The sequence below is a fragment of the Nanorana parkeri genome, unplaced genomic scaffold (assembly GCF_000935625.1).
Source record: "Nanorana parkeri isolate BGI_ZX_2015 unplaced genomic scaffold, ASM93562v1 scaffold1663, whole genome shotgun sequence".
NCBI lineage: Eukaryota > Metazoa > Chordata > Amphibia > Anura > Dicroglossidae > Nanorana > Nanorana parkeri.
Window position 1 is genome coordinate 828 of NW_017307931.1, and position 12112 is coordinate 12939.

Consider the following 12112-nt stretch of genomic DNA (forward strand, 5'->3'; position numbering starts at 1 on the left):
AGAGAGAAGAAAAAAGAGAGAAGAAGAAAAATAAGAGAAAAGAAGAAAAAGAAGAGAGGAGAAGAAAAAGAAAAGAGAAATAAAGAGAAGAAGAAAAAAAAGAGAGAAGAAGAAGAAAAAGAAGAGAGAAGAAGAAAAGGAGAAGAAGAAGAGGCGAAAAAGAGAGAAAAATAAAAAGAAGAGAGAAGAAGAAGAAGAGAAGAATAGAGAAGAAGAAGAAGAAGAAGAAGAAGAAAAAGAGGGAAGAAGAGAGAAGAAGAAGAAAAGGGAAGAAGAGAGAAGAAGAAGAAGTAGAGAGAAGAAGAAAAGTAAGGGCGCAGGAGAAGAAAGAAGAAAAAGAGGAGAAGACGAGAGAAGAAGAAGAAGAAGAAGAAGAAGAAGAAGAAGAAGAAGAAGAAGAAGAAGAAGAAGAAAAAGAAGAGAGAGGAAGAAGAAAAAGAAGAGAGAAGAAGAAGAAAAAGAAGAGAGAAGAAAAAGAAGATGGAAGAAAAAGAAGAAAAAGAAGAGAGAAGAAGAAGAAGAGAGAAGAAGAAGAAGAGAGAAGAAGAAGAAGAGAGAAGAAGAAGAAGAGAGAAGAAGAAGAAGAGAGAAGAAGAAGAAGAGAGAAGAAGAAGAAGAGAGAAGAAGAAGAAGAGAGAAGAAGAAGAAGAGAGAAGAAGAAGAAGAGAGAAGAAGAAGAAGAGAGAAGAAGAAGAAGAGAGAAGAAGAAGAAGAGAGAAGAAGAAGAAGAGAGAAGAAGAAGAAGAGAGAAGAAGAAGAAGAGAGAAGAAGAAGAAGAGAGAAGAAGAAGAAGAGAGAAGAAGAAGAAGAGAGAAGAAGAAGAAGAGAGAAGAAGAAGAAGAGAGAAGAAGAAGAAGAGAGAAGAAGAAGAAGAGAGAAGAAGAAGAAGAGAGAAGAAGAAGAAGAGAGAAGAAGAAGAAGAGAGAAGAAGAAGAAGAGAGAAGAAGAAGAAGAGAGAAGAAGAAGAAGAGAGAAGAAGAAGAAGAGAGAAGAAGAAGAAGAGAGAAGAAGAAGAAGAGAGAAGAAGAAGAAGAGAGAAGAAGAAGAAGAGAGAAGAAGAAGAAGAGAGAAGAAGAAGAAGAAAAAGAGGAGAAGACGAGAGAAGAAGAAGACGAGAGAAGACGAAGGAGAAGACGAAGAAGAAGAGAGAAGAAGAAGAAGAAGAAGAAGTAGAGAGAGATCTAAATTGAAGCAATAAATAAAAACATTTCCTCGGCTATACTGCAACGCAACACCGTCTCGGAGGAACGTACTGCATTGTATCAAGCTATGAGGAATTGAGGAAATAGCACAAATAGCGGCTCCGCCCCTCACAGTCGATGAGAAGATGTTTTTCCTTATCTAAATTGCAGTAAGAAATGACGGATACATGCAACTTAAACATCCAATCTTTTCTATGTTTTTCTATAAAGGCAACAAGAGCAATAATTGTATATGGGAGGAAAAAAACATTCTGCTTACCAACCAAACAAGATAGTATCACTGCCAGCTGGGGAATGATTGTACCGGACATGTCTGCTGGAAAACCAATACATAAATGCATAAAATGTACATAGATAAGAAATAGATAGATAGATGATAGATAGATAGATAGATAGATAGATAGATAGATAGATAGATAGATAGATAGAGAGATAGATAGAGAGATAAGAAATAGATAGATAGATAGATAGATCTAATGCCTTTTTTATTATTGAAAACTACTTACCAGGCGCTGACACAAGTCTTGTATTGTCATTCTCACCTGCTCTTTATATAGTTTGTATGTAATCTGTAATTGATTTGGGCAGCCTATTACTGGACTCCACACAGGAAGGTGTGGTCGTAAGGCAATGAAGAAAAAGATTTATGGGCTCACGCGGGATGCCCTGCTATGAATTTTACAGACATTTTACAAAGCACAAGCAAACAAAATGATCAAGAGAAGCAGGACCCGTTCTCACATAATGTTGGATAGGGCCCCCGCATGCTGCAGTTTGGGTGCATGGACCTGCAGTTTGCCATTTATGTTAGTACAATTTAGAAGCCTCTAAGATGCTTGTCAGCATAATGTGCACTTATCCTTTTTGTCCCCCCACCCCTAAACTAAAGGATCCCATGCTCCCCCTCCGCAGATCCGTACTTCCCCAGATCCTATGGGCATGGTTCCTCTACTGTATACATTCCAGTATTGCAATGCTCCCTCTGCTGTCCACACCTGCACATTAAAACTCCATAGGCTTCTATGACACCAGGAGAGAAGGGCGGGGGCAGGTTCAGATCAGGGTAGGGGATCAAGAAAAACTTGTGCACTTTGTCTAAAGGTGCACTTGTTCATTAGCCTAACCTTAGAAATGAACCCTTGACATACTTAAAGCTGAACTCCAGGCAGAAAAACTTTAATGTAAATGTATTCCTCAATAGCCATAAATCCACTTTGTGTGCATCAAATGCCTTTGCAAACCCACTTAATTTCTTGTAAATGTAGCAGTGTCACATAGCTGGATGGTGGCCAATCTGAACAGGGGGCTACCCTTGTACCACTTGTCTGGATTCCCTGGGGGTGGGGACAGGAGGAGTGAAGAAACAGGGAAGCCCGAGTACCAGTGGCTGAGCAGATTCTGTACTGGAACTTGAGTGCTATGACCTGAAGACCATAATGCTAGGGCCGGGCAGAAGACTGGAGCAGCAACATGAAGCTAAGAGATGGAGCTGCCACGAAGGGCTTCAGCATTGAGCTAAGGTTGCAAATGGAGACCCAAATGGAGTCACGTGAACATCAGGACCGGAGTCAAGGTCACAAGCCAGGGTCATACAAAGAAGAATCAGATGCAATACACAAGGTGCCAATTTGTTAATCAGAAGCAGAGTCGAGAACGTAAGCCAGAGTCAAACACAGGTCAGCGGAATCACAGAATCGGGCAACATGAACACAGGCAGGAGCTGAAGACCAGTCATCAACTGGCTCAGTGCTCACACTGGTTTATAGGCCATCTGTCACTAATGAGCACACGTTCTGGGACATGCACACCACGCTAATATCTGTGTGCAGAATTTTCAATGCTAACACCACAATAACATATTTCTGTGTACTCATCCATGTGCACAAAGTCCAACATGCGCACACACACTAGTCAGAGCATGTTTGCCCATAATCTTCAGGACAGGGCCATGTGGCATGGTGTGTGCATATACTCGTACTGGTTTCTTGGTGAGTACCTTACAAGCAGTGACAAGACCAGTCACCCTGCACAAGGAGAGAAAGCAGCAGTGAGCTGTCTTTATTACAGGAGGGGGGCGGAGACAAGACCAAACACCCTGCACAAGGAGAGAATGGAACCGGATGGCAGGGGCGGCAGGGTTAGCTCTAATTGTTTTTCTTAATTTTTTCTTACTTTTTTATCACTTTTTTATTTGTATTAATTTTTTTACATTTTTAGCTTGTTTTATTTATTTTTTTATAATTTTCAATCTTATTGTTGATTTATTTTTCATAATTATTTTTTTATTGTTTTTAATATTCTTCTTCTTATTTTTTTACTTTTTAATCACTTTTTTTATTTTTTAAAATGAATTATTATTTCTTGTTTTTTTTAATTTTTATTTATTTTTGTGTTATTATTTATAAAAAAAAATTTCACTTAACTTTATTACTTCCACACAGGAGAAAACAATCCCCTGTGTGATAGCAATTGGAGGTGACAGGTTCTCTTTATCGACCCTGCCACCTCCAATACAGGAGCTCCAGCAGAGTACTGTGCTGGAACTCCGTTGACAGGTGAGAGGGGAAGAGCGCAGCACAGCTCTCCCCTCTCACTGTGTACACGGAGCGGCAGGTTTAGTTTTAACCCTGCCGCTCTGCTCACCGCATCGGCGGCAGGGACAGGAGAGAGATTCGGCGGCCGGGGGAGGACGGAGTCCCGAAGACCAGCGGAGAGAGGTAGGTGCGGGGGAGGGGACTGCACACATATTGCAAGTGATCGCGGCGACATCGCCGCAATCACTTGTAAACGAACGGCCGGATTCCCCACTTACCGCCCGGCGCCCGGAACTACATGTTCTGGGCTTCGGGGGACTCCACGGCGCTGCCGCCCCGGGGCCTCGGTGGCCTTGTGGGGAATCCGGGCCTGCTCCTACCCGAACCAATGTTAGCAAATTACCCCTTAAACAAAGTGTTAAACCCCAAGCCCTTTAATAATGTATGGTATTGTATCTGAACAATCAAGAGAACAGAAACAATTAAACTTTGAGCTCTTATTTGCTTCAAAAGTCATTGTTCAAAGCTGAACAATAAGAAGACAGGTGTCAGGCTAAGGTCACCTGTTAAAGATTTTTTTATTAGTATTTGTTTTGCTTTTTAATGATCCAAATGTTATTTTGGTTGAGCACGTGAATTTCACAAATGACTTCTGATTATCGATATGTCACAGTTCAATTTTCCCGTTTAAAAACCTTGGGACGCTTGCCAATGGCGACGTGAGGACGTGTCTCTTTGGATGTCTCGGGTGCAGGGGAGTCAGGTGTGTCTCAGGAGGTCCCGACAGTCTGACCTGGCTAATTTCTTCGTCCCAGCGGGGGCCTCGAGCCGACCTGGGGATACGCAACACATGGCGTCTACCCGCTCCGCGACTGCAGGCCCCACTCCTTCCAAGGCCCGGGGGGAAAGTTACAGCGCTGCCCGTAGATGTGGAGGGTTTGCCTCGCGATCGGCGCCCATCACCGATCCCCTCGCCGGAACTCTCTGTGGCCGAATCGGGTGCCCGCTCTGGGACCGAGGTAAGCGAGGGAGGAGACTGGAGGGAGATTCTCCCGCGCCTCACCACTAAAGGCGACCTGGAGGACATGGCCGCACGAATAGTGGCGGCCCTCAGGCAAGAGGTTCAGGATATTGGGCAGAGGGTGACGTACCTAGATGGCCGGGTAGCTACAGTGGAGGAATCTACTACTGCCCTCACACAGCGGGTAGCGGCCCTGGAGTCGGCCCAATCTGACATGGGCACCCAGATCACCACTGCATTTCTCAGATCAGATGATGGCGAGAACCGCAACAGACGGAACAACTTACGCCTGAGGGGCATCCCTGAAGCCACAATGGGATGGGATCTTCGCTCCACGGTCTCACGATTCTCAACCAATACCTGGATAAGCCCCCAGCGTCTGAGATGGAACTTGACCGGGTACATCGAGTCATGGGCGCCCGCGCAACAATTCATGCCAACCTTCCACCACGGGATGTGTTATGTCGGGTGCACTTTAATTCTATTAAGGAAGAGTTCTTGCGGCAAGCCTGGCGCAAGGGGCCTCTAAATTTTTGTGTTTTGTATTGTTGTAAGCCTTCCCAATGTGCGCCCTGCTATAAAGGCCGGTTATAGATTCATGCATGTACCATTTTTTCTAGTTTTTCAAGTATTAAAACCCCCCCCATGACTCTCACCCACTCCATACTTACCATCATCTTCATCCATGTCCCTGTCCATGCCCCCCCACCCCACTTTCTCCAGGACCTACACTTGATACGCCCATCTTCCAGGTAGTCCCACCCCGATCATGCCCACTTACTGGGTGGCCCTGCTCTATATATGCGGGGACCGCCAACTTGTGGTCACGATCCCACACCTAATACTCTTTTTAGAGTTCCTAAGCATGATGCTGTGATCTACGGACACAATCCAGGACCCAGCATCTTCTGGAAATAAAACAGAGATGTGGGACTGTCCTAGCAAATCCAGGACAGTCAGCCTGTCTACACCCATTTGCACATTCCGCTGTCACGTGAGCCTCCATGGTGCTTCTTCAGGGAGGTAATATTGATGATCCACCAGTGAAGTCCAGGTGCACCCGACAAACCGGTCATGTTCAGGGCCGGATTTACTCTCTCTGCTTTCCCCTAGGCCAGGTTCCTCAATGTGCCCCCCTACCCGCCAAACCCGCCAGCCTGCAGGTCTGCCATGGAGAATGGCAGACCTGCAGGCTGCATGCAAGTGATCTCGGTGCAAGTGAACTGCATGTCCCGGGCATCAGGAGATAGGAATTCCACACCCCTGCTGCCCCTCTACTCCCTGCTGCCCCAAGGCCGGGCCTTGTGGGAAATCCAGCCCTGGTCAAGTTGCTGTCTTTTATTGTGACATCGTAACACCGCTGATGGGGTCCTCAGGAGTAAATAGGCTAAATCCACCTCACTAGTGAAGAACACAGAAGTTTAAAGAACAATATTGGGGCTCAACATATAAGAAGCACAGCGGCTTTGTGGTTAGCACAGCTGCCTTGCAACACTGGGGGTCCTCCCAACCAGGACACACCTTGCGTGTTCTCCTTGAGCTTGTGTAGGTTCTTTGTGGGAACTGCAGTTTCCTTATGCACTCGGAAGACATGCTAGAAGGTTAATTGACTCTATTATTGAAATTGGCCCTAGTATGTGAGCTAGGGCCCGTAGATTGTAAGCTCCGTTGGGGCCGGGACCTTACAATGAACGCTAATGTACACTGTGTATAGTGTAGTGTGAGTTATTGGCACTACATTAATGCCTAAAAAAAAATAAGTGATGCAAAATTAAGGAAAGTGAATGAGGCATCCAACTGAGGGAATTAGAAAGAGAAGGTTGCATTGTGCACGCTTGATGCAGTTCCATTCCTACGCGTTCTCAAATGCCAGCAGTGGTTGGAGAGACATTACAGAAAATCCCATTATTATGTTGGGTACATCGTGGCAGGTGGACATAGCAAAGCGCATTTGTTAGCGCATTGCAGGGGCATAGTAAATTCCTTGAGAATATTCCTTGAATATTGTCCACGCACGATCCGTGACCCAACGTGTGTGTATATACTTTAGAAAATGAGGCCTGCTTTTATTCCAAGAAAAAAAAAATGCAGATTACTGATAACGATCCATCTGCCGGCGGCTGTAAGGTCCTGAAACAGGTTAAACTCGGTTTTACTTTGGAATGTACAACTGTAGATGAATGATCATAGAAAGGGGATCGTTTAAATAGCTGAAGCACTGTTTGTCCCATCGGCTTGTTTTTTGGCTGTCACTAAAAAACAAGTCAAATAGCATTTTCCACTAATTAGGTTTATGCAACCTGTACTTTACATACCTCCTCCAGTACAGTTCTGAAGTCAGGCCACCGGACTAGGTCCACCCGAATATCTCAAATCGCATGTTTTGGGCGTCAAGGTGTGCACAATGCTACATTGGGTCAAATACTTTTAGCGCTCGCTAATGTATTACAGGTGATGAAGATACTGAAGCCCCAAAATGCATAGGAACATGGTATGGAGAGGCGCCCATGAAGGCATTTACGTAAGGAAAATGTTTATATCTCATGAAAAGGTATTTTTTTTTAGTAGTGATAATATGTAAAAACATCTTCAAAATGGCGCACTGCACAACTTAAGAGCGCTTGGCTGGTGAGTACCTCCTCCAAGACTAAAAAGACTAAAAAGACGCTTAAGGGACTTCAGACTGCCCGCTAGGGTGCTTAGAAATTTTTATTCCTGCACCATAGAGAGCATCCTGATGGGAAACACCACTACCTGGTTTGGGAACAGCACCGTGCAGGACAGACGAGCTCTTCAGAGGGTGGTGCGAGCAGCTGAGAGAATCATCCAAACTAAACTCCCTGACCTGAATTCGATCTACAGCAAGCGGTGCTGGAAATTTATTCTTTCTTTCTTCTTTTTGCAGTCGTGTAAGCATTTCACTGCATATCATACTTGTACGATTGTGTATGTGACAAATAAATCTATCTATCTATCTATCTATCTATCTAAAAATGCATTCAGTGCTTCCCATTTTGCTTTTTTTTTTGTCCTGCAAACTTCCACCATGCCAATCCTGCAAACTGCCCTCATCCCAGTCCTGCAATCTGCCATCTTCCCAGTTCTGCAAACTGCTACCCTCCCAGTCCTGCAAACTGCCCTCATCCCAGTCCTGCAATCTGCCATCTTCCCAGTTCTGCAAACTGCTACCCTCCCAGTCCTGCAAACTGCCCTCATCCCAGTCCTGCAATCTGCCATCTTCCCAGTTCTGCAAACTTCCACCCTGCCAATCCTGCAAACTGCACTCATCCCAATCCTGCAAACTGCCCTCATCCCAATCCTGCAAACTGCCCTCATCCCAGTCCTGCAATCTGCCATCTTCCCAGTTCTGCAAACTGCTACCCTCCCAGTCCTGCAAACTGCCCTCATCCCAGTTCTGCAAACTGCTACCCTCCCAGTCCTGCAAACTGCTACCCTCCCAGTCCTGCAAACTGCCCTCATCCCAGTCCTGCAAACTTCACCTTCCCAGTCCTGCAAACTGCTACTCCCCCCAGTCCTGCAAACTGCCCTCTCCCCAGTCCTGCAAACTGCCACCCTTGCAATCCTGCAAACTGCTTTCATCCCAGCCCTGCAAACTGGGCTCCACCCAATCCTGCAAACTGCCCTCTTCCCAGTCCTGCAAATTGCCCTCTCCGAAGGCCTGCAAACTGCCCTCTCCTCAGTCCTGCAAACTGCTACCCTCCCAGTCCTGCACACTGCCCTCATCCCAGTCCTGCAAACTGCCATCTTCCCAGTCCTGCAAACTGCTACCCTCCCAGTCCTGCACACTGCCCTCATCCCAGTCCTGCAAACTGCCATCTTCCCAGTCCTGCAAACTGCTACCCTCCCAGTCCTGCAGGCCTGCAAACTGCCCTCTCCTCAGTCCTGCAAACTGCTACCCTCCCAGTCCTGCACACTGCCCTCATCCCAGTCCTGCAAACTGCCATCTTCCCAGTCCTGCAAACTGCTACCCTCCCAGTCCTGCACACTGCCCTCATCCCAGTCCTGCAAACTGCCACTCCCAGTCCTGCAACTTGCCCCTTACCAGTCCTGCAAATTTCCCTTCTCCCAGTCCTGCAAGCTGCCCTCCGCCCAAACTTGGGACGTGCTCCTCCTAGTCCTGCAAACTGTCCCTCACCAATGCCTTAAACATACCAAGTCCCACAAATTGTCCTCCACCAAAGCCTCAAATTGGCCCCTCTCAGTCCAGAAAACTATCCTCCAAGTCCTATAAACTGCCCACTTTATACACCTGTAAACCTCCCCCCTTCCAATTCTACAAACTACCCAACAATACTTCATCTGCCCCCTCCCAATACTGTATACTTCTTACCACCCCAGTCCTGCAAACTGCCCCCTTCCAGTCCTGTAAACTATTCTTCTCCAAATGCCTCAACCTGCCCCCCCCCACCCTCCCAGTCCTGCAATCTGTCCTACCATAAATTTCGCTAACCTTGCTCCCTGCCAGTCCTACAAACTGTCTCTCTTTTAGTCCCACATACTTCCCTCCTCCCAGTGCTTTAAACTACCTTCTAACTGTCCTGCTTCCTCAGCTAACATGCAGCCATTAATGTTGATGCAACTACGCCCTATTATGCCACCTACTTTGAGTTCCAGCCCAGCCATCCACTAGAGCATGGTGGGCTTCTTCTAGAGGCACCCTGCCATGCACCTCCCTATACACAGAGGTGTAACCCTGGCTTGTTCCCTTGATATCCCTGGGGGCCCAAAGTTTAAATCTGAACCTCTTCTCAGGTAGAAAACTGTGATTTGCGTGCTAATAAGGCCGTGAGCTAAATCTTTGTCCGCAGGGCAGGAGTGAACAGTTTGTGAAAGGATCCAAGGCAAAGCTCTATGGGCAGAACCATAAACAAAAATTTCCACCTGTCAAGGAGTCTGTTATGTCAGCACCTCGGGGCAGGAATGAGGCAGGGTGGCCAAACCAGTCCTGCAAGCCGGTCACAGAAAAAGTCCGTCCATTTTTTATTTCCTCTGATTAATTAATTTTATGTCTTCAAAAACAAACGACATGCGTGCTTTGGGCAAGCTTTGTGTCAACAGCGTGAGCCAAGAGGAGATTAAAAAATAAAAATAAATGAGAAGAGAGATCCGTGACAAAATAAATATGTCAAAAAAAAAAAAACAACCACTCCTTGAAAAGGAAACATTCTATACTGAGTGATGACGTTTGATTCTTTAATTTGTTACAATGTGCAAGAGAAGAATGACTTTTTAAACCCTAAGGCCCCATTCACACTGAGCGACTGACCTTTAGCGGCGGATCCGCACGGCCCGGGGATAGCGCGACTGTTCGGGGCGACGTCCGGCGACGATCCAGCGACGGTATCGCGACCTTCACCGTCGGGCTCCATTAAAAGATAGCAGAATCGCGCAAAGTCAGACGAAAAAAGGGTCCTGCTGGAGCAACAGCGACGAGCGACATGGAGCTAAAACCGCTCCATTGAATAGTATTGGCCGGCGACTTCTTGCCATATCGCGCGGCAAAAATGCGCGATATGGCGGCGGAAATCACGCAATAAGTCGCTTAGGGGCCTAAGGCCTTGTTCACAACAAGCGCGTTGCAGGAGCAGAGCAGAGCAGTAACAGACCGGATCAAAACTGCGTCCAATGTATTCCAATGGTATTTTGGGCTCTAGCTCACACGGCGGCGTTCAGTTCCAGAGCATGTAAAAAAAACTGCAGCAAGCCCTATTTTACCTGCTCTGGAACGCATGCAAAGGCATAAAAAATGCATGCAAACGCCCTTGAACGCACCAAAAGCCCATTCTAAACGGCCCGCAACGCATCAAAAACGCGGCAAAAACGCGGCACAACCCACTGCACTGCGTGTGCAGAAACTCATGCAGATCTGGTCTGCATTTGGTGTGAACAAGCCCTGTGGTCAATGCCAAAATGTACTTTTATATATTGCTTCTTACAGATGGGCCATTCTCTACCGACATAACATTTTCATTTTAGTACAGCCTTGTGTCTAGTGTCTGCAATCACACACACACACAAAAATTGTTGTGGGGCCGCAGTGTTTTTTTAAATTGTTTTGCAAAAGAAGCCAACAATGTTCCATGATCAAACCTGCCATGTGTTAACTTCAGCGGCTTATACACCTAAAGGCAATCCTAAGGATCCCATTATTTGAAAGATAAATCTCTGTATGCAGACGGCCCTGGGTATGCAGATGGCTTTACCGGCAAATAGGAGATTCGAACTGGAGGGGCCCTAATGATCCCTCTGCAGCTCCAATATTGTACATCTGCAGCTCTCAGTGTCACATTTGGATACTTTTCTTCCTCTGGTTGATGAGGACTTGGCAGGCTACTAAAATTTTACATACTACTGCAGCTGCGATGTGACTTTTTGGAGGACACTTATCAATCATTATGCTGCTCGGGGGAGCTTTTGCAGCTTTTTGTACATTTGATAGTGCTGGGCAGAGGTTAACCGGTACCCTGCCAGCAATGTCAGCACCAAGCAGTGGCATAACAATATCCATCGCAGTCTGGGAGTGGATGGGGGCCCCATTATTTATTACAGGTATTTATATAGCACTGACAAATCACTCAGTGCTTTACATAGTGCACAGTCACATCAGTTCCTGCCCCCAAGGAGCTTACACTCTAAGGTCCCTATCTCACATGCACATATAGGGCCCAATTAACCTGCTAGCACATGGGTGGAAACCCCTGCAGGCACAGAAAGAACATGTAAACTCCTTGCAGATGGTGTCCTGACCAGGATTCAAACCAGGCACCCCTAGCGCTGCAAGGCAGAAGTGCTAACCACTGAGCCACTGTGCTGCCCATTATAGGGGTTGCATGTGACCATAACACAAATCCAGTACTGTATCATTAGGTATTGCAGAGGTTGCTGCTGACACTGATCTTATGCCCCCTGTGTCATGTCCAACCAAGAAGAACGTACAGAAGGAGGCTTCAGAATCCTTGTTACTTATCACAGATCCGCCTTTGCAGGCTGTGCAATGAGGAGCATTTGTTTAGCTGTCTCAGTACCGTAGATGAATTCCCCTCAAAGCTTCTGTTCATCCCGGCCAGCACTGAAATTAACCCTGGATGCATGATGGAGTCTGTAATAAATCTCAGAGTGTCTCCTAGGTCTCCAACTGTTTGTAGTTGTGCAAAGAAAGCGTGTATTAGGTTTAGAGAGTATTTGTGTTCAGGAGTGTGCAGTGGGCGCAGAAAATTCTGCTTTAGGGTCACATGACCCACACATGACCTCCAATTCTGCTCCATGGTAGCAGTTAAGAACAGCAAACAATACTCCGGTATTCAATTCCATTAAATAGCTCGAACATACGCATA